The sequence below is a fragment of the Hevea brasiliensis genome, chromosome 7 (genome assembly GCF_030052815.1).
Source record: "Hevea brasiliensis isolate MT/VB/25A 57/8 chromosome 7, ASM3005281v1, whole genome shotgun sequence".
Lineage (NCBI taxonomy): Eukaryota > Viridiplantae > Streptophyta > Magnoliopsida > Malpighiales > Euphorbiaceae > Hevea > Hevea brasiliensis.
This window is the reverse complement of record NC_079499.1, coordinates 35468924-35491810: the sequence shown is the minus strand read 5'-3', so window position 1 is coordinate 35491810 and position 22887 is coordinate 35468924. Positions and strand designations below refer to the sequence as shown.

Genomic DNA, 22887 nt, shown 5'->3' with positions numbered 1-22887 from the left:
TGTTATAATTTGGTATTTATTTCCATTTTCTTTTTCTTTCTTTTCTACCTATTTTCAATTAAATTTTTAGTAATATTTATTCATATTTTATTTCATAATAATTATTTACTTAATTGGACAAGTTGCCCAAAAATCATCTCCAAAGAAGAAATGACCAAAATGCCCTCCATTTGGCTTATTGAGCTAAAGTCGTTTGTACCAATCGAAAAATTTTTCTAAGCCTTTTCTTGGCATTCTAATGCCATAGAAACCTCAATGACTCTTTTCTAGAATCCCAAAAATTATTTCATGAATTTTCCCTTGGGTTTAGGGCTTCTAGCTGTGAAAATAGCAACTTCTTACTGGGTTACCCATCGTTAGGGCACCGGCTCATTTAAGTTGGTTGTATTTTATTTCTATAATTTTTCCTAATTTTTTCTTACCATTATTTGAGTTATTTATGATTTCTCACTCTAATCTAAATATTTTTTTTCCAGACATTCTAACTGTCCAGACTGACACCGGTCACCGAAACAGTAGAATGTACGGAATAGCTAAAGTGAGGGTGTTACAGGTTATGGCCGAGCTAAAATGGTGGATGATGCGATTGATAGCCCACGAGGACTATGAGCTACAACTCTCTGATCTGGGTCCCGAGACGAGTAAAACCTGAATCTTTAATCTCTTAGTCCCTGATGATCTCACTAATCTCATTTTTCTGTGCAGGTATGGCTGGAAATGAGGCAACGAGGGAAGCTCAAAAGCGGAATAAAAAGCTCAGCAGAAAGGTATTAAAAATGAAGAGAGCTTAAGCTTAGAAGAGAGCCCGAACTGAAGAGACGAGCTTAGAGGTTCTAATCCAAGATCAATCTATCCCAGAGGGGCAAATCCTTACCGTAGAGCCTCCCACCCGATCTGAAACTCCTCCCCAACCTCCGGTCACTTCAGCTTCAGAGGGCAGATCCTTAAGTCAGGAAGCTTCGTCTGGATGACCTCTTTCACAAGCTGCTGGAATACTACTCCAATCATTGGAGAAGAATAAATAAGCGCGGGGCAATCTTAATTTGGCAAAAGTATTGAGCGCCATGATCTGTTTCCCAAAGGATCAAACCAGAATGGGTCCTAAAAATATTGATGATCTTCTCAGCCTTTAAATGAGCTTGAGCTCAGAAGCAATGGTGACCCAGCACGTGGTTAGAGAGAAGGTTTATCTTATGAAGAGGGATGTCGAGGCTGTCTCAAGACATGGCATCAATGCAGAACCAGCTCTCTGCCACGAATGCTCGGGTCGTCAAGCTGGAAGAACAAACAAAGTCTTACGAAGAGAAGATAGCTTTGCTAGAAAAGGAGCTTGATGATGTCCGGATTAAGTTCTCTGAAGAGATTCAAGCGAACGATGAGGAGGCTCTAACGAAAGAAGCTAGGGCTTATGTGAAAGCTCATAGTGATCTCCTTACCGAGCTTGTCAAACATTATCCCGATGAGAATGTCACACCCTACTCCCCCGTAAGATGTAACATGATCCCGTAGTACACCTAATGAATTACCATACTTCGCCTACCGATAACCCATTAGATATACTACAAGGGATTTTAAAACAATTTTCGTAAAATTTAAATCATCGATTAAAATTTGGTGTTATAAAATTTTTTCAAAACTTCGGCAAAGTGCGGGCTATATTTTGAGAAAACAGTTCTTCAATTCTGCAAAAAAAATATACTCCCAATATGTTTTCTCAAATATAACTCCTATAACTTCATTTCAATTCACAATTCAAATCTCAATAAATAATCAATTCATTTTCAAACTAATCTCATCATAAAGAAACATTTCATTGATTATAAGACTCAAAATTTATATTACAAAACTATTCAAGTAAATGAAATCTCAAATTTACATTTACAATAATTTACATTTAATTATATACCAAAATATTTTACAAGAGTTTTTATACAACTGCTCAAATAATTTACATACATATTATTACATGCATACATCAAAACCTATGTACATGGGTATAGCTATGATATACCTGAAGTTAATCTGAATGTCTCTTCAAAGAAGCTTACTCAATTGCTCTATGCTCTTTTCACCTACGACAGCATACAAAGCTATCGCGGAATGGTGAACTCAGTGGTGCACAACTATAATTTAAAGCATAGTACAATATACATTAACAAAATTTATAGCAAATAATTTGGAAATCTGAATACTCATCAAATTCCAATACTCAAAATATCCATTGCCAATAATATAAATCATTTGTATAAAATGACTTTGATCACGAAATTCAATTTATCAAATCATAACCAACCATTTAAGGTAATTCCAACAAAATCAATTATACATAAATCATAATTGAAATAACAATTCTTTATCTCAAAAACCATTCTTGATCTTAAAAGCCATTCTTTATCTTAAAAACCATTCTTTATCTCACTAACTGAAGGAACGAAAGCGTGAAAAACACAAGTTTATACCATTGAATTCAAAATTTTCACCTAGGGTCACATGCATCATGCAAGATTTATTTTTATCTATTTGATTTCAATGATAAACAACATATTAAAACTCTTTTAATATGTTTTTGGATATGTATTTGCCATTTAAGATTTTAAAATTAATCAGATTAATTTTAGAACCCTAGATTAAATCAAGAACGATTACACTAACCTCTTGATGCACTGCAGCGTGTCTGCGCCTTTGAGATTCGTCTTCAGGACATCAGATGTTGTCCCTCTAGCTTGTCCACACCAAGAACACCTATGGCAGCCCTTGAACAGCTTCTAAAGCGTTTTCTATTAATTAGAAATTCAAGTTCTGCCTTTTAAGAGATTAGAGATGTAAATAGGACACTAGAAACAATTTCTAGTGTTCTTAATTCAAGAGATTGATGGCTAATCTCTTTGAATTGATGAGAGATGAAGAAGAATAGATGAAAAGCCTCAAAGTGGCGTGACAAAGGAGAGGAGTGGCTGCTGGTTATTTTTTCTTTTTATAACAACACTTAAATAGCTAGGTTAACACATTAAACCCTTGCCACATGTCACCCTTTGATTAGCTCTAGGTTTAAGTGACCCAATCACATTGTGCCAAGTGTCAAACCTATATTTAATCTTGATTTTAATCATCTTACATGATTAAAAAACATTTGGCAAGTTTATGTGTAATCCCATGTGTCACCATCTTATGGTGCCACGTGTCACACTGTGAAATGACCAAAATGCCCCTGTGTCTTAATTTTGAGTTCTTAATCCAAAATAATAATTTTTCTTCTTCTAATTAATTTATATCAAATATAAATTAATTAATTAATCTCTATTAATTAATTTCTCATTAATTAAATTCATATTTAAACACTTTAAATATAAATTTAATTTATACTACACATCCAATAATCTAGATTTGGTTTCAAGTTATGCTAGGGACTTTGCAATTTAATTGCAAACCAAACCTATTTAATTAATCAATTAAACTCTTTAATTAATTAATTAAATCATATTTAAATATGTGGTAACTTGTGTATGTGTGTGACTTACTAGGCTTATCACTAATTGGCAATGAGACATGATATCAACTCTTAATATCATTAGAACTCTTTCTTACCATAAATGATTTCTCTAAATCATTTTATGCACCTCATAGACCATGGTTAACACCTAGCATAGTATGCCATGGCCACCCAATTAATAATAAGGTTTACCTTAAATGAACCTATAATCATATGTTACCATGCACTAGAATCTCTCTGTTACAAAATCCCAACTCAAGCTGGAGTCATGGTTTATGTCAAACTCCATTTGCTATGAATATTATGTTCTCTTTTAATTCCAGTTCTTGATTAAAAAGATTTTCTCATCAGAAACTCTTTTCTGAATAAATCTATCTGTCCTGGCCAGGAACTTGAAACATCAAGAACAATTAAATGAACATAGGATTTTATCTCTACTTACTTAGAGGAACAGATTCCATCTTGATCAACACCTACCTCCATATATAACTAGTAGGAGCCAACAGATGCCCATATACCCATACACAGTACAAGTATGAAAGCAGTATCAAACTCAAACTACCTATATACAAGATAACTGTGCTATCTCAGGTCTAAAAATTATATGCACTGATATGATTTATGACAAAACATTGACAAGAGTAAACTCCATGTGCTTGTCATAAGTGTCACTAGTTCGGCCTACTTATCATTTATATGTGCCTATCATGTTTGTTATATGGCATGAGACTCACCATTCCATCTTATTTATATCTCATATAAATAACTTGGGAACAAACATGAATACAATCTTTCTGGATAAGTCATGTCCTTATTATGAAGTATCCTCGATTGTGAACCTATTTATGATACTTTGTGCTAGAAATATTGTCACTCATATTCTTAATAACTTAAGAATAATATTTCTAACAAAATATCAATGGACCTTTTCTATTACACATAAATATATTATGTAAATGGAAAAGTGGAAATGCCTTTTATTAATAAAAATATGTACAAGATACATACTAAATGATATGCTCTATGTAACAACCTCCCGGTAGCAACTCCGTACATTCTACTGTTCCGGTGACCGGTGTCGGTCCGGACAGCTAGAACGTCCGGAAAAATATTTAAACTAAAGTCAGGAACCATAATTAACTCAAATATTAATAAGAAAAATTTAGTAAAAATTTTAGAAATAAAATACAACAAAGTTAAACGAGCCGGTGCCCAAGCGATGGGTAACCAGAGGAAAGTTGCGGTTCTCGCAACGAGGAGCCCTAGACCCGGGGAAAAATTCATAAAATAATTTTTGGGACTCCAGAGAAGGGTCATTGAGGTTTATATGGCATTAGAATGCCAAGAAAATATTTAGAAAAATTTTTCAATCGGTACAGACAATTTTGACCCGTTAAGCCAAACGGACGGCATTTTGGTCATTTTGCCTTCAGAGGTGATTTTTGGCCTAAATGTCAATTAAAATAAGAGAGATTAAGACACATAAAATAAATTTAAAATCATGAAAATTGTAATGGAAAATGGAAAAAGAAAAGAAGAGAAAAAGGAAAAATAAAATAGGATTAATGACATCACTCATGATGTCATTAAAAATTTTTTTAATTAAACTTAAATTTCCATTAGATAAATGAGTAGAATGGGACAAATTTGACTAAAATTCAGTTTCATCTTCTTCCTATTTCTCTTCCTTTTTGCCGTCCACCATTGCTCCCTTCTTCCACCATTTTTATCAAGCTTTGAACTTGATTTTCTCTTCATCCACTCACTAAAACCCATAAGTCCCTTCATCAAAAATTAATCCCACACCTAGACAAAGCAATTGGCAGCCAAGAAGAAGAAAGAAAGTGAAGTTTGGGGCTTGGAAAAATCTGCTTACAAGAGGTTAGTGCATTATATACCTAAAACTCTTTAATTTCATGATTAGGGACTTGAACTTAGTAAGAATTGTAATTTAAATGAACAAAAACTCATGTGTATGTGTACATGAATTTCGGCTGCCCTAGTGAAGGAATAGGAATGAGTGTTTTTTATGAGCTTGAAGTGAACTAGAAATCATGTTTGAAGTTTATAAACATAAGAATAATGAATTAGTAGCTAACTAAGGTAAATTGTATAAATCATGAATTTGAATTAGGGTTTTGGGAGCACAATGTGAACTTGGCTTATGAAATTGTTAAAGAACATCCTAATGGTCAATTAGTGACCATTTGAGAAAATTTGAACATAATTTGGACAGAAATATAGCATGGCAAGTGAATGAGTATGCTGCCTTGTGAGTGCAGCAGGGTGACTGAAATTTCAGTCCACTTGGACTGCCATATCTTTGGCTGTGTTGATCCAAATGGTGTTTGGACAATTGGACATGAAACTAGGCTTATAATGGCACATTTTTTCTGAAGAAACAATGCCCAAAAGACCAAAGCAAGAGGACCAAAAGTTGGCCCCAATCCGGATACCCTGCAACAGCACCTGCAGAAATGACCAAATGAATAGTAACTGTTCATTTGGCCATAACTCAATGTAGAAATGGTCAATTGACCTGAAATTTTTACAGAAACAAGTTAAGACATAGACAAACAACTTTCACGAAGAAACCTACCCCAAATTATGTCTAGAACCTAACCCAAATGGTAGTCACAGTCACTGTTCATGTTACTGTAGATTTGGTAACTCTGCAGTTTTGGCAATCCGGCCAGTTGTGGTTTTTGGACCATATCTGGAGCTACAAAACTCCAAATAGAGTGATTCAAAAAAAGAAATTCAACTAGACAAAATAAGGAACAACTTTCATGTTTACCATTTCCTCAAATTCCCACTGCAACAGTGCTCAATAAAACAGTAAAATCAGGCTTCAAAATCTGAAAATTCTGCTTCCCTTGGTTTAAACTTTGAAATGGTATAAATGCTTAATGCCAACAAGTTTTGAATGCCAAATATGGTATGTTGGGAGTGCCAAAGTCAATGTACATATTTTCTATCCAAAAGTCAACATTTTTGTTGACCAATGAGGTGAATAGTGACACCAAAAATTGAAATTCATAAATTGAAGAATTTAAAAGTTTCAAATGCCCTAGTATACCTAACAAGATTGGTTTGGATAGTTTGGCATGCCAATAGGGTTCGATTAGCGATCGCACATGGTAATATGCCGTTACGTGATTTTATGGCTTTTAGCCATTCGACCTTGTATTGAGATTTGGCCTTGTGCTGATGTATTCTGACTTGTTAGCTGTTCATTTGCCTGGGAGATGCATATGTGACCGATGGTGTGACGGCCCGAGGTACTAGATACCCAGTGCCAGTTTACCCGTTATCCAGTCTAGTCTTCTAGTGTAGGTTACTTGGGGCAACCAAATGAATAAAAGTGGACAAAGTAAATAATATACAAATACCAAACAAATATAACATATACATTCACTACATATTTATTTTCTTGCTATTTCTTTTATTATATTATTGCACCACTAAGCATTATTGCTTAGCGCGTTGCTTTTGCCACGCGTAGGTACTGGAGATACAAATCGTGAGCCCAGTAGACCACAGACTGGGTGAGTCCATCCTGCAGTTCTGCACAGTGTCCGTGTCACCTCACCACCTGTAGTGCATTGGTAGGACACTAGGTGTCATTTTGATATTTTGTAATCAAATTTTTATTTTCTCATATGTATTTGAACTTATGAAATGTATCATGATGTTCATGTAAATAATGAAAGTTATGGTTATGAATGCAAAATTTGAGCATTTATTTATTGTTGTATATGAGTATTATGAGAAATGGATGTTTGAGAAATGAAAAGGTTGTTGAGAACTGAAATTGAAAATTTTGAGATTTTGATATTAGAGGTTGAGAATGATTGAATATGAATATTGGAAGTGTTTTTCACAGGTTCCGAAGAACTGTTTTCTCCATTTTTAGCCGGTACTCTGCCGGATTTTCTATAAAATTTTTGGAACCTCAAATAAATTATAATTTCAATAAATGACTTAAATGAACTATATTTCATAAACTCTATTTAAAACTATGACAAAAATTAATTAAGGAAAAATAGAGTGTGCCGGTACACCGTGTGACATATCTTACCCGGATATACTGTAGACGGGTAAGGGGTGTCACACTCTAGGGCATACTACTAACAATCTCCCACTAGCACTAGAGCCATTCATTACAATATCTTAGACCTATCTTCTCAAGATGTCGGTCTAACTGAGTCTGTGACATAGGCTTAGTAAATGGATCAGCTGGATTTTTTCAGCTGATGTTATTATTCTGCATGGCTATATTGCCTTGCCCAACTATATCTCTGATAAAGTGGCAGTGCCTTTTTATGTGTTTGGATTTTGGTGAGACCTTAGTTCCTTAGCCTGTATGACTGCTCCATTATTGTCACAGTGTAGTGGAACTGCTGACTTAATGGAAGGAACTACTGTAAGTTCTGTCATGAACTTCTTTATCCAAACAGCTTCCTTTGCAGATCTCGATGCGACAATATACTCGACCTCGTAGTGGAATCTGCAGTCGTGCTCTGTTTGAAAATCTTCAAACTGACTGCACATCCATTACAAATGAACACATATCCAGAGGTAGACTTTCTATCATCAATATCGATTGGAAATCGAATCGATAACCATCTAATTGCAAGTCTCCACCTCCATAAATCAAGAATAAATCCTTAGTTCTTCTCAAGTACTTAAGGATATTCTTGATGACTATCGATGTTCCAAACCTGGATTGGATTGATACCTGCTAGTCAAACTAACAGCATATGTGATATCCAGCCTAGTACACAACATTGAATACATTAAACTTCCAATAGCCGAAGCATATGGAATCCTGGCCATCTTATCTCTTTCTTCAGGTGTCTTTGGAGACATCTCTTTAGAAAGGTGGATACCATGTCTCACTGGTAACAATCCTCTCTTGGAATCAAGCATGTTAAACCTCTTTAACACCTTTTCCAAGTATAGACTTTGAGATAAACCAATTATTCTTTTCGCTCTATCTCTATAGATGCGAATCCAAAGAATATAGGTTGCCTCCCCTAAGTCTTTTCATGGAGAATGTATTTGACAACCATACCTTTATAGTCATCAACATACCTGTGTCATTACCCATCAACAGTATGTCATCCACATATAAGCCAAGAAAAGTGATAGCACTATCACTAACCTTCTTATATACACATGGCTCATCCTTATTTTTGATAAAACCAAAGGATTTAATGGCTTCATCAAAACGGATGTTCCAACTCCTCGAAGCTTGTTTCAACCCATAAATGGATCGCTTTAGCTTGCATACCTTGGAACCATCATGGGATTCAAAACCCCTAGGTTGTTCCATGAAAATGTTTTCTTCAATGTATCCATTGAGAAAAGCTCTTTTAACATCCATCTGCCAAATCTCATAATCATAGTATGCAGCTATTGCTAATAAAATCCTAATTGATTTAAGCATGGCAACAGGTGAGAAAGTCTCCTCATAGTCGATTCCTTGCCTTTGGCGAAACCCTTTCGCTACTAGCCTTGCCTTATAGGTCTCTACCTTTCCATCAGAACTAATTTTCTTCTTGAAAACCCATTTGTTCCCTATAGGTACAATACCTTCAGGTGGGTCAACAAGATCCCAAACTTGATTCTTATACATGGAATCAATATCGGATTTCATAGCATCAATCCATTTTGAAGAGTCTATATCTGATATAGCTTCTTCATAAGTAAGTGGATCATCTCCATGATCTACTTCTTCATGAGTAGACAACTCTTGTTCTTCTTCATGAAGAAAACCATATCTCACTGGTGGGTGAGATACCCTGGTTGTTCTACGAGGAACAGCTGTAGATGTTTCATCAACGGGTATAGGTTGACTAGATGGATCTATATTCATCTGATCTATTGGTTGGTCAGAATTCTCCAATTCTAACTCTATTTGCCTTCCTTTGCCTCCTTCTTGAACAAACTGTTGTTCAAGAAATGTGGCATCTCTACTTATCACAACCTTTTGTGAAGTAGGCAAATAAAAATAATATCCAAAACTATCTTTTGGATATCCAACAAATCGACCTTTTTCTGATCTGGTCTCCAATTTATCAGTGTTCAGCTTTTTGATATAAGCTGGACAACCCCAAATCTTAACATGCTTAAGACTTGGTTTTCTTCCATGCCATATCTCATAAGGTGTGGAAGAAACTGATTTTGATGGAATCCTATTCAGAATATACAAAGCTGATTCTAATGCAAATCCCCAAAAGAAGATTGGCATATCAGTATAGCTCATCATACTACGTACCATATCCAATAGGGTATAATTTCTCCTTTCAGATACACCATTCAGTTGTGGCGTTCCTGGAGGAGTCAACTGAGAAACAATGCCATGCTCTCTCAAGTATTCATCAAATTCAGTACTCAAATATTCACCTCCACGATCTGATCGAAGAGCTTTAATACTCTTTCTTGTTTGATTTTCTACTTCAGATTTAAATTCTTTGAACTTTTCAAAAGATTCATGTTTGTATTTCATCAAATACAAATACCCAAACCTTGATTTATCATCAGTAAAGGTAATAAAATAATGAAAACCCCCTCTAGCCATTTTTTTAAATGGACCACATACATCACTATGTATTAGCTCCAAAATATTTTCAGCTCTTAGCCCTTGTTCAACAAAGGGTGATCTAGTCATTTTGCCCTGAAGGCAAGATTCACAAGTTGGAGTAGGCTCAGAGCCCAATGAGGATAAAATCCCCATTTTCTCCAGTTTTGCAATCCTATCTTCTGCAACATGACATAACCTTAAGTGCCAAATATATTTTGAACTTGAGTTGGTTTTCACCATGGCATTGCATTCTTTTAGATCACTTGCATTCAATTTGTGTTTGTCATTATTATCCAAATAATAAAGACCATCATTCATATAACCCTAACCAACATATTTATTTCCAAAATAAATATTGCAAACATCATCTGTGAACTGAAATTCATAGCCATTTCTAGTCAAACTAGATATAGAAATGATGTTCTTAAAAGCATCAGGTACATATAAAATATTATCCAAACACAAAACATGTCCAAACATGTAAAAAGATTTAGATCCTATGGCTAAAGCTTCAACAGTTGAGCCATTGCCAATCCGGACTCTAATATCTTGAGAACGCAAGCTGCTACTATTTGCTAGTTCCTGCATATCATTAGAAATGTGAGAACTGGCACCAGTATCTAAAACCCAAGCTGTAGATGAACTATGAGTATCATCAGAATCTAAATAACAAGATATGGACATACCTTCCGAAGGTGTATCCTTCTTGTCCTTCAGAGAAGCAAGATACTCTGGGCAGTTCCTTTTCTAGTGCCCATCCTGTTGGCAGTGGAAACACTTTCCTTTGCCTCCATCAGCTTTAGTCTTTCTTTTCTGTTTAGCTATTTTCTTGGAAGGACCAGAAATCTAAGGTTTCTTTTTCTTATTGCCCTTCTTCTTGTTGGACTTTCCAGCAGAAGAAGATGCAACCAAAGCTACCTCTTTTCCTTTATTGCCTGGCATATTCTTTTGGGCAATAACCAGCATGTTGAGTAAACCAGCTAAGGTGCATTCCTATTTAGTCATATGGAAATTTGTCACAAAATTCGCAAAAGACTCAGGAAGGGACTGAAGGATCAAATCCGTCTGTAGTTGGAAATCCATGTTGAAGTCAAGATGTTCCAACTGTTCAATCAGCCGAATAATCATGTGGACATGATCCCCAACATTCTATCTCTCAGACATCGTCATACGGAATAGCTGTCTAGATATCTCATACCTAGCGTTCCTTCTGTGCTCACCATACAACTCTTGTAGGTGAAGGAGGATCTCACTTGCACTCTGCATGTTTTCATGTTGCTTCTGTAACTCATTACTCATGGAAGCAAGCATGTAACACTTAGCTCTCATATCATGCTCCTTCCACTTATCCAAAGTTTCATGTTCCTCTTGTGTGGCCTCTAGAGGTAAGGGACCAGGAACATTTGAATCTAGAACATATCCTATATGTTCAAGGTTTAGGACAAGTTTCAAATTTCTTAACCAATCAGACAGATTAGGTCCTGTCAACCTATTGTGATCAAGTATGCTTGCAAGGATATTCGAAGGGGGTGGTTGTTTTGTGCTCATTTTTATCAGAAAATTAACTGCAGAAATAACCAGATTAATTAGTAAATGTATAATGTAATTAACCAAAATGATTATGGTCTTTTAATCAAATTGGTCCTCCCACTAACTTAGCGAATCCTACACTTCCAAAGTAGAAAACGGAAATCCTAGTTGGATGGATTTCTAGTGGGTGATTGAATTCTTATAATTCTATTGATCATCCTCAGGTACATCCATTATTGGAATTACAATAAACTATAAGTGAGCAACTCCTTGCCCATCACATCTCATGTGAGGTTCAATCTTTAACTAGCTCCTAATGCTCAAAATCTTAAGTACATCCATTATTGACTTATCTTGCATTAGTTAAGTTGATCCCATTGAGCCAGTAATTATGCAAATAATTTCAATGTCCTCAGGTACATCCAATATTGGCCACTAAACCATTTACATATTTACAACATCTCATGCTTAACAATTACTCTTAAGAAAATCTCTTAAATTAATTGCATCTTATGCAACTATTTAAAATTTCTTAAAATAATTGCCCCAATGGAGGGCCTATGTTATAATTACTTTAATTATAGCATTTCCAACTTAATCATTTGTTTGGAAGATTTTATGGTCATTCTAATTACTATTAAGGTCTCACTTTGCACATTATCCATTTAGCATGCATATATCATATAATTGCATACATTCTCATACATCTCATGCATTCATGGATAAGCAGTAAATATGGTATGATCATGGACTTTCTAAGGGATTCAATTCTGAGCCACCAAGAATTGAATCAGGGCATTCCTAGGTGCATTTCATTCATTTATTCATTTTACAAGAGTTGCTGAAGGAGTACATAATCAACACTTGATCTTGAATTCCTCCCACTGGTCCCACCAATGCTCTTGACCTCCTTGAACTTCTTGCAATCCAATATTACATGGTAATCCTTGGCATACCAAGGCGAATTTACAAGAACTTAAATAAATGAAATTACAACCCAAAAATTATTACAAACTTAATAATACATGCCCAAAATAAATTAAAATAAATTAATTAATTTACAATCCCAAAGAAACATAAAAGAAATAAATCCATTTACATTGGTCTTTTATAGTCCATGATCATCCATCATGCATATCACTATTTAACAATTAAATAAAACATACATACTTAAATTAAATTGAATATCTCATATTCAACTTAAAAATCCAGATTTGAATATGATTCAAATAAATTTAAAAATTCAGATTTGAATCTCATTCAAACAAATTTAAAAATTCATATTTGAATCACATTCAAACAACTTTAAAAATTCAGATTTGAATCACATTCAAACATTTTTTTAAAAATCAGATTTGAATCACATTCAAACATTTTTTAAAAAATCATATCTGAATTTTATTCAATCAATTTTAAAAAATCAGATTTAAATATGATTCAAACAACTTTAAAAATTCAGATTTGAATCACATTCAAATAACTTTTAAAATTCAGATTTGAATCACATTCAAACAATTTTTAAAATTTTGATTTGAATTATAATTTAATTGTGTGATTAAAATTACTAATTAAACACTTTAATTAGTCAAAGAATAGGCCTTAGATCATACAATAATTGCATAATTAAAAGCCAAACCTTGAAACACCCATGGTAGCCAAACCATGCGCACCATTGATGGTGTTTTTTTAAATATACCGCCACCTTGCTTTGCAACCAGCAATGATCTTTTGATCTCATGATTAAACACACAATTAAATCATATAATCAACAATCTAAATGGCAAATATAGTGGCTCTGATACCAATTGAAGGAACAGAAAGGTGAAAAACACAAGTTTATACCATTGAATTCAAAATTTTCACCTAGGGTCACATGCATCATGCAAGATTTATTTTTATCTATTTGATTTCAATGATAAACAATATATTAAAACTCTTTTAATATGTTTTTGGATCTGTATTTTCTGTTTAAGATTTTAAAATTAATCAGATTAATTTTAGAACCCTAGATTAAATAAAAAAACGATTACACTAACCTCTTGATGCACTGCAGCGTGTCTGCGCCTTTGAGATTCGTCTTCAGGACACCAGATGTTGTCCCTCTAGCTTGTCCACACCAAGAACACCTATGGCAGCCCTTGAACAGCTTCTAAAGCTTTTTCTATTAATTAGAAATTCAAGTTCTGCCTTTTAAGAGATTAGAGATGTAAACAGGACACTAAAAACAATTTCTAGTGTTCTTAATTCAAGAGATTGATGGCTAATCTCTTTGAATTGATGAGAGATGAAGAAGAATAGATGAAAAGCCTCAAAGTGGCGTGACAAAGGAGAGGAGTGGCTGCTGGTTATTTTTTCTTTTCATAACAACACTTAAATAGCTAGGTTAACACATTAAACCCTTGCCACATGTCACCCTTTGATTAGCTCTAGGTTTAAGTGACCCAATCACATTGTGCCAAGTGTCAAACCTATATTTAATCTTGATTTTAATCATCTTACATGATTAAAAAATATTTGGCAAGTTTATGTGTAATCCCATGTGTCACCATTTCATGGTGCCACGTGTCACACTGTGAAATGACCAAAATACCCCTGTGTCTTAATTTTGAGTTCTTAACCCAAAATAATTATTTTTCTTCTTCTAATTAATTTATATCAAATATAAATTAATTAATTAATCTCTATTAATTAATTTCTCATTAATTAAATTCATATTTAAACACTTTAAATACAAATTTAATTTATACTACACATCCAATAATCTAGAGTTTATTTCAAGTCATGCTAGGGACTTTACAATTTAATTGCAAACCAAACCTATTTAATTAATCAATTAAACTCTTTAATTAATTAATTAAATCATATTTAAATAGGTAATAACTTGTGTATGTGTGTGACTTACTAGGCTCATCACTAATTGGCAATGAGACATGATATCAACTCTTAATATCATCAGAACTCTTTCTTACCATAAATGATTTCTCTAAATCATTTTATGCACCTCATAGACCATGGTTAACACCTAGCATAGCATGCCATGGCCACCCAATTAGTAATAAGGTTTACCTTAAATGAACCTATAATCATATGTTACCATGCACTAGAATCTCTCTGTTACAAAATCCCAACTCAAGCTGGAGTCATGGTTTATGTCAAACTCCATTTGCTATGAATATTATGTTCTCTTTTAATTCCAGTTCTTGATTAAAAAGATTTTCTCATCAGAAACTCTTTTCTGAGTAAATCTATCTGTCCTGGCCAGGAACTTGAAACATCAAGAACAATTAAATGAACATAGGATTTTATCTCTATTTACTTAGAGGAACAGATTCCATCTTGATCAACACCTAATTCCATATATAACTAGTAGGAGCCAACAGGCCTATATACCCATACACAGTACAAGTATGAAATCAGTATCAAACTCAAACTACCTATATACAAGATAACTGTGCTATCTCAGGTCTAAAGATTATATGCACTGATATGATTTATGACAAAACATTGACAAGAGTAAACTCCATGTGCTTGTCATAAGTGTCACTGGTTCGGCCTACTTATCATTTATAAGTGCCTATCATGTTTGTTATATGGCATGAGACTCACCATTCCATCTTATTTATATCTCATATAAATAACTTAGGAACAAACATGAATACAATCTTTCTGGATAAGTCATGTCCTTATTATGAAGTATCCTTGATTGTGAACCTATTTATGATACTTTGTGCTAGAAATATTGTCACTCATATTCTTAACAACTTAAGAATAATATTTCTAACAAAATATCAATGGACCTTTTCTATTACACATAAATATATTATGTAAACGGAAAAGTGGAAATGCCTTTTATTAATAAAAATATGTACAAGATACATACTAAATGATATGCTCTAGGGCATACTACTAACACTAACTATGCAAGACTAATCTGAAAGGGCCATCTTCGAGGTGATTCTAACTCTCTATGGTCGGGAAGGTCGAATCGGATTCTAACTCCCTATGGTCGAGGAGGTCGAATCATCGTGCACAGTACACATCATAATAATGATTCTTCTGAAAGGGCCATAACATAAAAAAACTTAGATCTAACCTCTAATAAGAGGAGAATCTAAGCCTATGCACATACCATGGTAATCAAAATACAACTAACTCCATTGTCTTCTCAACAAATGAGAGAGACAGGTAATAACCAAGTTAAGCATCTATAGTGAGATATAAAACAATATCACAATCCTTTTAGTAAGCATAAATCACAGTACAATTAGATTCAAGTCAATTCCAATATCTAATAATTTTTATGCTCATCACAATTCAAATCATAAATTTGTATTTTTTCATGCAAATTGCCCATCATAATTCAAAACATGTTCTATCACAATTTTCCAAAACATAATTTATTCAATTCACAACAATGCTTAATACTTATCGAAATACCATTTCACAAAGCTAAATTTATACGTACTATAACAATTTCAATAATCATTGAATTAAATCCAATGCTTGTTAAACATAATACATAAGAAAAATATGTCATTTAATCATATGAAATATTCAGAACAAAATCAGTTAAAAACTAGTTGTGCACAAACCTGATTTGAGTAGCTCCTAGGCCTTGACTCAATGTTCTTTATGCTTTTCAATATCCTAATCAACTAAAACACACAATTTAAAGTATTTCAGTACTCAATGAATTTGTTTCCAACCATAAAATCCAATATCTAAATTTTCTTGGTACTATTCCCTTTAATTTATTTCATTAGTCAACTTATAATGTTGACCCTTGATGCACTCTAAGTGAGTCAATTCCAATGTTACTAATATGTCACATTTTAGAGCCCTTTAGTGTTGGTATATAGTTACCAAATTCATTTTTAAGTGTGTTGCATTTTATTACAATTTACTGGATTTCGGTGTACTATTTTGACCTACTCGGACGACCTAGTTTTCTCGGTTTTCGAGTTTCGGTCCAAACTAAAAACTTGTAGGTCTATGTCTTATTGCACGCAGGGCAAAATTTCAGATCATTCTGAGTTGTGTAGACCAAGATATGGCCAATTTACCAATGCTGGACAGAATGCACCAAAATAGTAACTTTAGGTCACTTTTGGTTTTGCCAGTTTTGGTACTTGAACTTGTATAAGCTATTTAGCTTGGTTCTAGCCATTTTTGGGCTTTTGTGTCTTCATAAGAATTGTAGATATATGTCTAAAATATTCATGGTAAAAATTTCAGGTCATTTTGACCTGTTTTGAGTGAGTTATGATCAAAATACTAACTACTGCCCAAATGGTCAATTTTCAGGCTTTCAAGTCACTAATCCGGATTTGGTCATTTTTTAAGTCACCTTCTAGGCAGAATTTTGGTAAGCTTCCTTCATAAAAGTTGGCACATTTTGTGCCTAGTTTCACATCCAATTGGTCTCATACCAATTGGAGTCACACACTTAAGGTTCTAAGCCAAAACATACACTGCCCTACTACACACTTCTCATCACTTACCAATTACATATTCAACACTTACTAAATTACTTCCTTCATGCCAATTCTGGTTTGTACCTTACCATTAACACCTTTAACAACACATTTTTGGTCATTTTGGACAGCTTGTAACCATTCTCAATATGCACACTATAATACAGAATTTTCCAAAGTCCATTTACATCATTTAACCACATGAACATAACCTATTTACATACCCAATTCCAAACCATTATACACATATCCATGTTGCCATCAATAACCATATCTTAAACAACCATAAACAAGTAAAAACAAGCTACATATACTGAATTTCCATGGCTGCCAAAATGCACATCTCTATTAAAACATCAAACTTCAAAAATTCTTCCATAAATCAACTACCCACAACCTTGGTTACACTTTTAATGAAATAAAAATTGAAAACACTCACTTACCACTTTTGAAGTTCTTCAAAACCTCACCCAAACTTTTTCTTTTTGCTACCAATGTTTTCCCCAAGCTGAGTATGCAAGGTTTAATGAAGGATTTATGGTGAAAGGAAGCTTGAATCATGGATGCATGGGTGTGGATGTGAGTTTGGCCATGGAGTCTCCCATGGAGTTCATTTCAACCACTCTTCCAAAGGTTGAAGATGACAGAATTTTCTATCCAAAGGTTGATTAAAGGTCCACTTAAGTGATGTTAGTGGAGCACTAATTGATTAAAAATCTATTTTAATGTTAAACTTTCCAATTTTTGTAATTTGGCCACCACACTTTTACTATTTACATAATGTATCTCATTTTAATTTTTCATGGTATTTTCAAAGTTTAATATCATTTATTTTTAATGGACATCTAGGTCAAAAGATAACTCGGGGTGTCAAATGACCACAATGCCCCTATTCGGGTTGCATTCCTGATTTTTCGGTAATACCGAGTTTTGTCATTTTCTCGATTTCTCGTTTTTCTTTATACTAATTAATTAATTTTTCTTTGATATTTCTAATGACATTTATACTTCAATAGATATTTATTTAAGTCTTAAAAATATTTTCCAGTGTTTCCCATGATCCAAGGCTAGTCAACGGTCCATGCCGCAACTTCCCGGTGCGGTCACCCATCGCTATGGTTCTCAGCTTGTTTAACTTGGTTACATTTCATTGCTATTATTTTTTCTTTGTTTTTCTTGTATTTTCTTTTTTTGTATTTCATTATTTTATGTCTCCTCATCAATATTTAAGTGTATTTCTAGGCATCCTAGCTCTCCGGACAATACTGGTCACTGGAACAGTAGAATGCACTACCAAACATAGGGGTGTTACAGAGGACTTCGCTTAGCTCAAGGAACTTGCTCCGGGTGCTGAAGTTGAGAGTGAGGGCGAACAAGAGAGAGAGGAGGGAGTAAATATTGCAGATGTAATTGAAGAACAAGCTAGGGAAGATCTTCTTGCCGAATGACTTGTATATTTTCGACTTTGAAATAAATTTGTTTTATGATGAGATCGGGAAAACATCCCCATTAAGTATGAATGCTAATTCCACAGAACTTAAGATAGGTTATAAAACATGACTGCTTAAAGAGATCAAAAAATATTATTTGCGAGGATGAGATCGGAAAACCATAGAAACATTAATGATTCGAAATCGAGTCCTAGTCCACATTCATTTCAGGATCACATATTTAGAGATCGGACAAAACGATGACTTGATTAGATATTTAATCGCCAAACTTCCCGCAATTCAGAGTTTTGAATGGCAAGAGATCGAAAAACAAAAATACAAAGATGGTTCGAAGATCTGAAGGTTAAATCCAAAAAAATCGGGTTGATGGAGGGATCAAAAAACACTTTGGGATTCATGAGATCGAATTTATTACCTATCTTCAGATCATTACCACTTCAGAGAAAATGACCTAGCATCAGGCAACCGGCGGGGATCGGATAAAATATTAAAATGGAAGATCGACTTGGTAAGTTACGCATTTAAAGCTTGTCCAAAATATGATGTCTACATTAGTCATTAGAAATTTGGACTAGAGAAGATAGAGTAAAAATTAAGGATCCAACCATGCAAGGTTGAGTCAAGGTTCAAATTCTGACATGTGTTAAATATTTATTTATTAATTAATTTAGATAACATTTTGAAGTCCATAAAAAATATCATATACATATTTTGTATTTTCCTTTTAGTTATTAGAAAAGATTAGAATTTCTTTCCAATATATTAAATATAGCAAATCATGCTCAAGACAAACCTTCATTAGATACGAGGCTTATCAAAATTTAAGTGCTTACATTGACATTTTGGGTTTTGTTAATTACACAATTAATTGAAATTTAATCAATGGATGTAAGGTGGCATTTTTTATTTTATTTTTATTTTTATTTTTATTTTTTAGAATAAAGGTGGCAGTTTTGATTGAACTACCAAAACATAGATTGAGTTGATGTTTTAACCATTTACAGTTTTTGTGGTTGCTCAAGTTAGAAACCAGATTGGTCGCATAACCTATTAAGATTAGCTTGTCCTATTGGAGTATGAGCATTGCTTATGTTTTTCTACTTTAAAATTGTAGAATGTTTCTTCAGTTCTTTGGGTCTTCTTATCTTGACATTATCTTAAACTTGAAAAATGAGATATGATATCTCCTTAATTGCATTCTGTTTTTCTGGAGTTTGAGCAGGCCATACTCAAAGGATATGGGCTATAAGGATCTAGATGTTTCAGGTTTGCTTTCAGTCAGGTTAGTGAGTCAACAGTTTCCCTTGTTTCTACTTTAGGTTACTAGATATTTGAGTTCTAATTTTGATTTCAATTTTAGTTTGTATACAAAGGAAAAGGAGGATTTTGAAGCAACGTTAGAAGGTTCCTCCTGCTGTTAACCAATTCAAAAAAAAAACTTTGACAAGAACCTTGGTAAGATATCTATTGAAACTCAAAAGCTTTTGTTTTATTGTGGTGTTCTAATGAAATTATTATGATTATGATATCTTGATACTAAGGATGATGTTTTCTGATACCAATTTTTTTTTTTTTGACTTATTGTTTTATGTTATAGCCACACAACTCTACAAATTGTTTCTCATATATAGACTCAAGGACAAGGCAGCTAAGAAGGAAAGGCTCTTTAAAAGAGCATAGGCTAAAGCTAAGGGGAAAACTATGGAATCAAAGAAATTCATTATTGTTATGTATGGTCTTAACCATGTTACTTACCTCATTGAGCATGTATTTGTTATAACATCTATCAAATGGTTAACACTTGCACGTTTATGGTATCCAACATGTATAGGTTATAATTTTATTTTTAATTTTTTTAATAATTGAACTCCATATAGTGGTTATTGTACATGATGTTGATCCAATTAAGCCTGTTGTTTGGTTGCCTGCTTTGTGCAAAAAATAAAGGTCTTTTTATGCAATTGTGAAGGGTAAGTCACAGCTTGGAGTAGTGAGCTTTCGGCACTTATTCCATCCATTTAGCGATCTTTTTTAATCTGTCTTTTTCTTTTTGGAAAAATGACAGTTTGTGGTCTTCTGAATTTTTGTGATTAAAGCATATTTTTCACAAGAAAATAATTGCAGTTTTATGCCTTGCATCTATGAAGAATGAAGATAAATTGGAATTTAGCAAGATTTTGGAGGCAGTCAAGGTAATAAATAGCACATCTTTGGTGACACTAATATACAGAGACATCATTTATTTAAGGCATGCCCTTATAATTAACACATCATTTATTTATGGTTTGCCCTTATAATTAACAATCCTTATAATTAATGGTTTGATTTTATGCAAATTTTTTTTTATATTGGATGACGTTGGTTGTCCTGATTTTGAAGTCAATATTTCTTGAACAATGGCAAGTTTGATAAGCATCGCAAAAGGTGTGGTGGTGGCATCATCGGCTCCAAATCTCAGGCTAAGACCGAAGTTAAGAAGAAACTCTTAGCTAAGGAGGTTGCACAGAGAATGTCTTGAGATTCTAGGGAGTAGTGAAGAGTTATAATTATAAAGGACATGTTAATTTTGATGGTGTTGTGTATTAGTTTTGCTTTAGAGTAGTTTTGACATTTAGCTATCTACTCTTATTTACATATGTCATGGGAGAATGAAATGTGCAATAATAAAATACGTAAAAAATTATTTGAAATATTTTAAATTGTGCAAATAATTAGATTTAAGCAAATTTAATATTATCTTATTATAAAAAATTATGATAGAATCTTTTTGGTCGCAAACACATGAATATAAATTCATTATTTCAATTGCGAAGGTATTTGCCTATAAATTCAGTTGCAATTGAAATTTTAGCAACGGATATTATATATTTTTTCCTAAAACTTAATTGTGACTGGGCACTTTTTCTCATCCCATTATACTTTTAATGGTGAAACCTATTGTGACATTATGCGATGAGATTTTTTTGATCGCAATTTTTTTTTGTGACGGCAAATTATCTCTTAGCGATGAGATTTTCCTTCAATAAAAAAGCCCATTTTTTTAGTGTATATTAAGTATTTTATATATTTATGAAATATAATCAAATTAATAATAAAATTTTAATGATATTATTATTTTTTAAACATTATTTAAATTTGAAATTATTCATATTTTCACCCCAACATTAACACCGGCAACAATGATATTGATAACAGCAGTAATCAAGTAATAATAATGGTAGTAACGATGATAACGACAATAAAAATGATCTGATAATAGTGGTTGTGTTAATAGTTATGATAATAGCAGAGGTGTCAGGGTGGTGGTGATGGCAGTGTTCATAATGTTTACAAATAAATGAAAAAAAAAATTAAAACATTTTATATATATTATTTTGTTACGTAAAGTGTGCGTAATTATTATTCTATTACATTATTTTTTTAACATTATTAAATAAGGTTATTAAATATAGAATTACATTATATCTTTAATTACGTTATATCAAACATAATATAAATAAAATATATCCCTCAATTTTTTTTTCTATGTATTTTTAAAATGCTATTTCAAACTAAGTGTAGTTAAAACTTGTTTAAATCACCATACTTTTTTTTCATTAATTTTAAAATCTCATCATTCTAAATTAAAAAAAAAATTCTCATACAACCAAATAATGAGTAATATATTGGGATATATTACAAGGATTAATATAATTTGCAATTTTTTTTTATTTATCTATTGTTAAAATAGAATTATGAAATAGGAAGCAAAATAAAATAAAAAATAGAGATGACTTAAAAAAAAAAATTAGTGCCTTAATATAGAAATCTCAAATATATTATCAAAATAATGGGAAATTTTTTTTTATCAATGTAATGTGTAATATAAACTATTTACAAAGATAGGGTAGAATATTGGAAAACAGTATTTTAGTTAATATTTTCAAGCGTTTGTCTCTTCCGGTGCCAGGTTGAGAAAACCATTTAGATTGGCGTTTTCAATGAAATTCAAAAGGTTTTATTTTTTTTTATTTTTTTTATTTTCTGTCTAAAAATAATGAAATATATTGCCAAAAAAAAAACTATTTGGATTAGTTTTTTTGTTATGTCTTTTTTTCTCCCTTATTTTTCACGCCTAATACAGTTTGCATGTTGCTAAAAAAAATATTTTAATTATATTTTTTAATATCTCACCCTAACTTTATAAATAATTATATTTAATATTACATTGGTAAATAATTTTTATTTTTTATTAATTAGATAATTATTATCTCACTGTTTGAAAATTATATATTTGCAAGAATTTAATATAATTTTTTCAATTCTGATATTTAAAATGAAATGATTTCTTTTTCTTAACTTAACAAATAATTT

General features: G+C 32.7%; 1 pseudogene; it reads left to right on the top strand.

Moving 5' to 3' along the window:
- Positions 1–1203: 1203 nt before the first annotated feature.
- Positions 1204–21052, top strand: LOC110658601 (60S ribosomal protein L7a-2-like; annotated as a pseudogene).
- The last annotated feature ends 1835 nt before the right edge of the window (positions 21053–22887 follow it).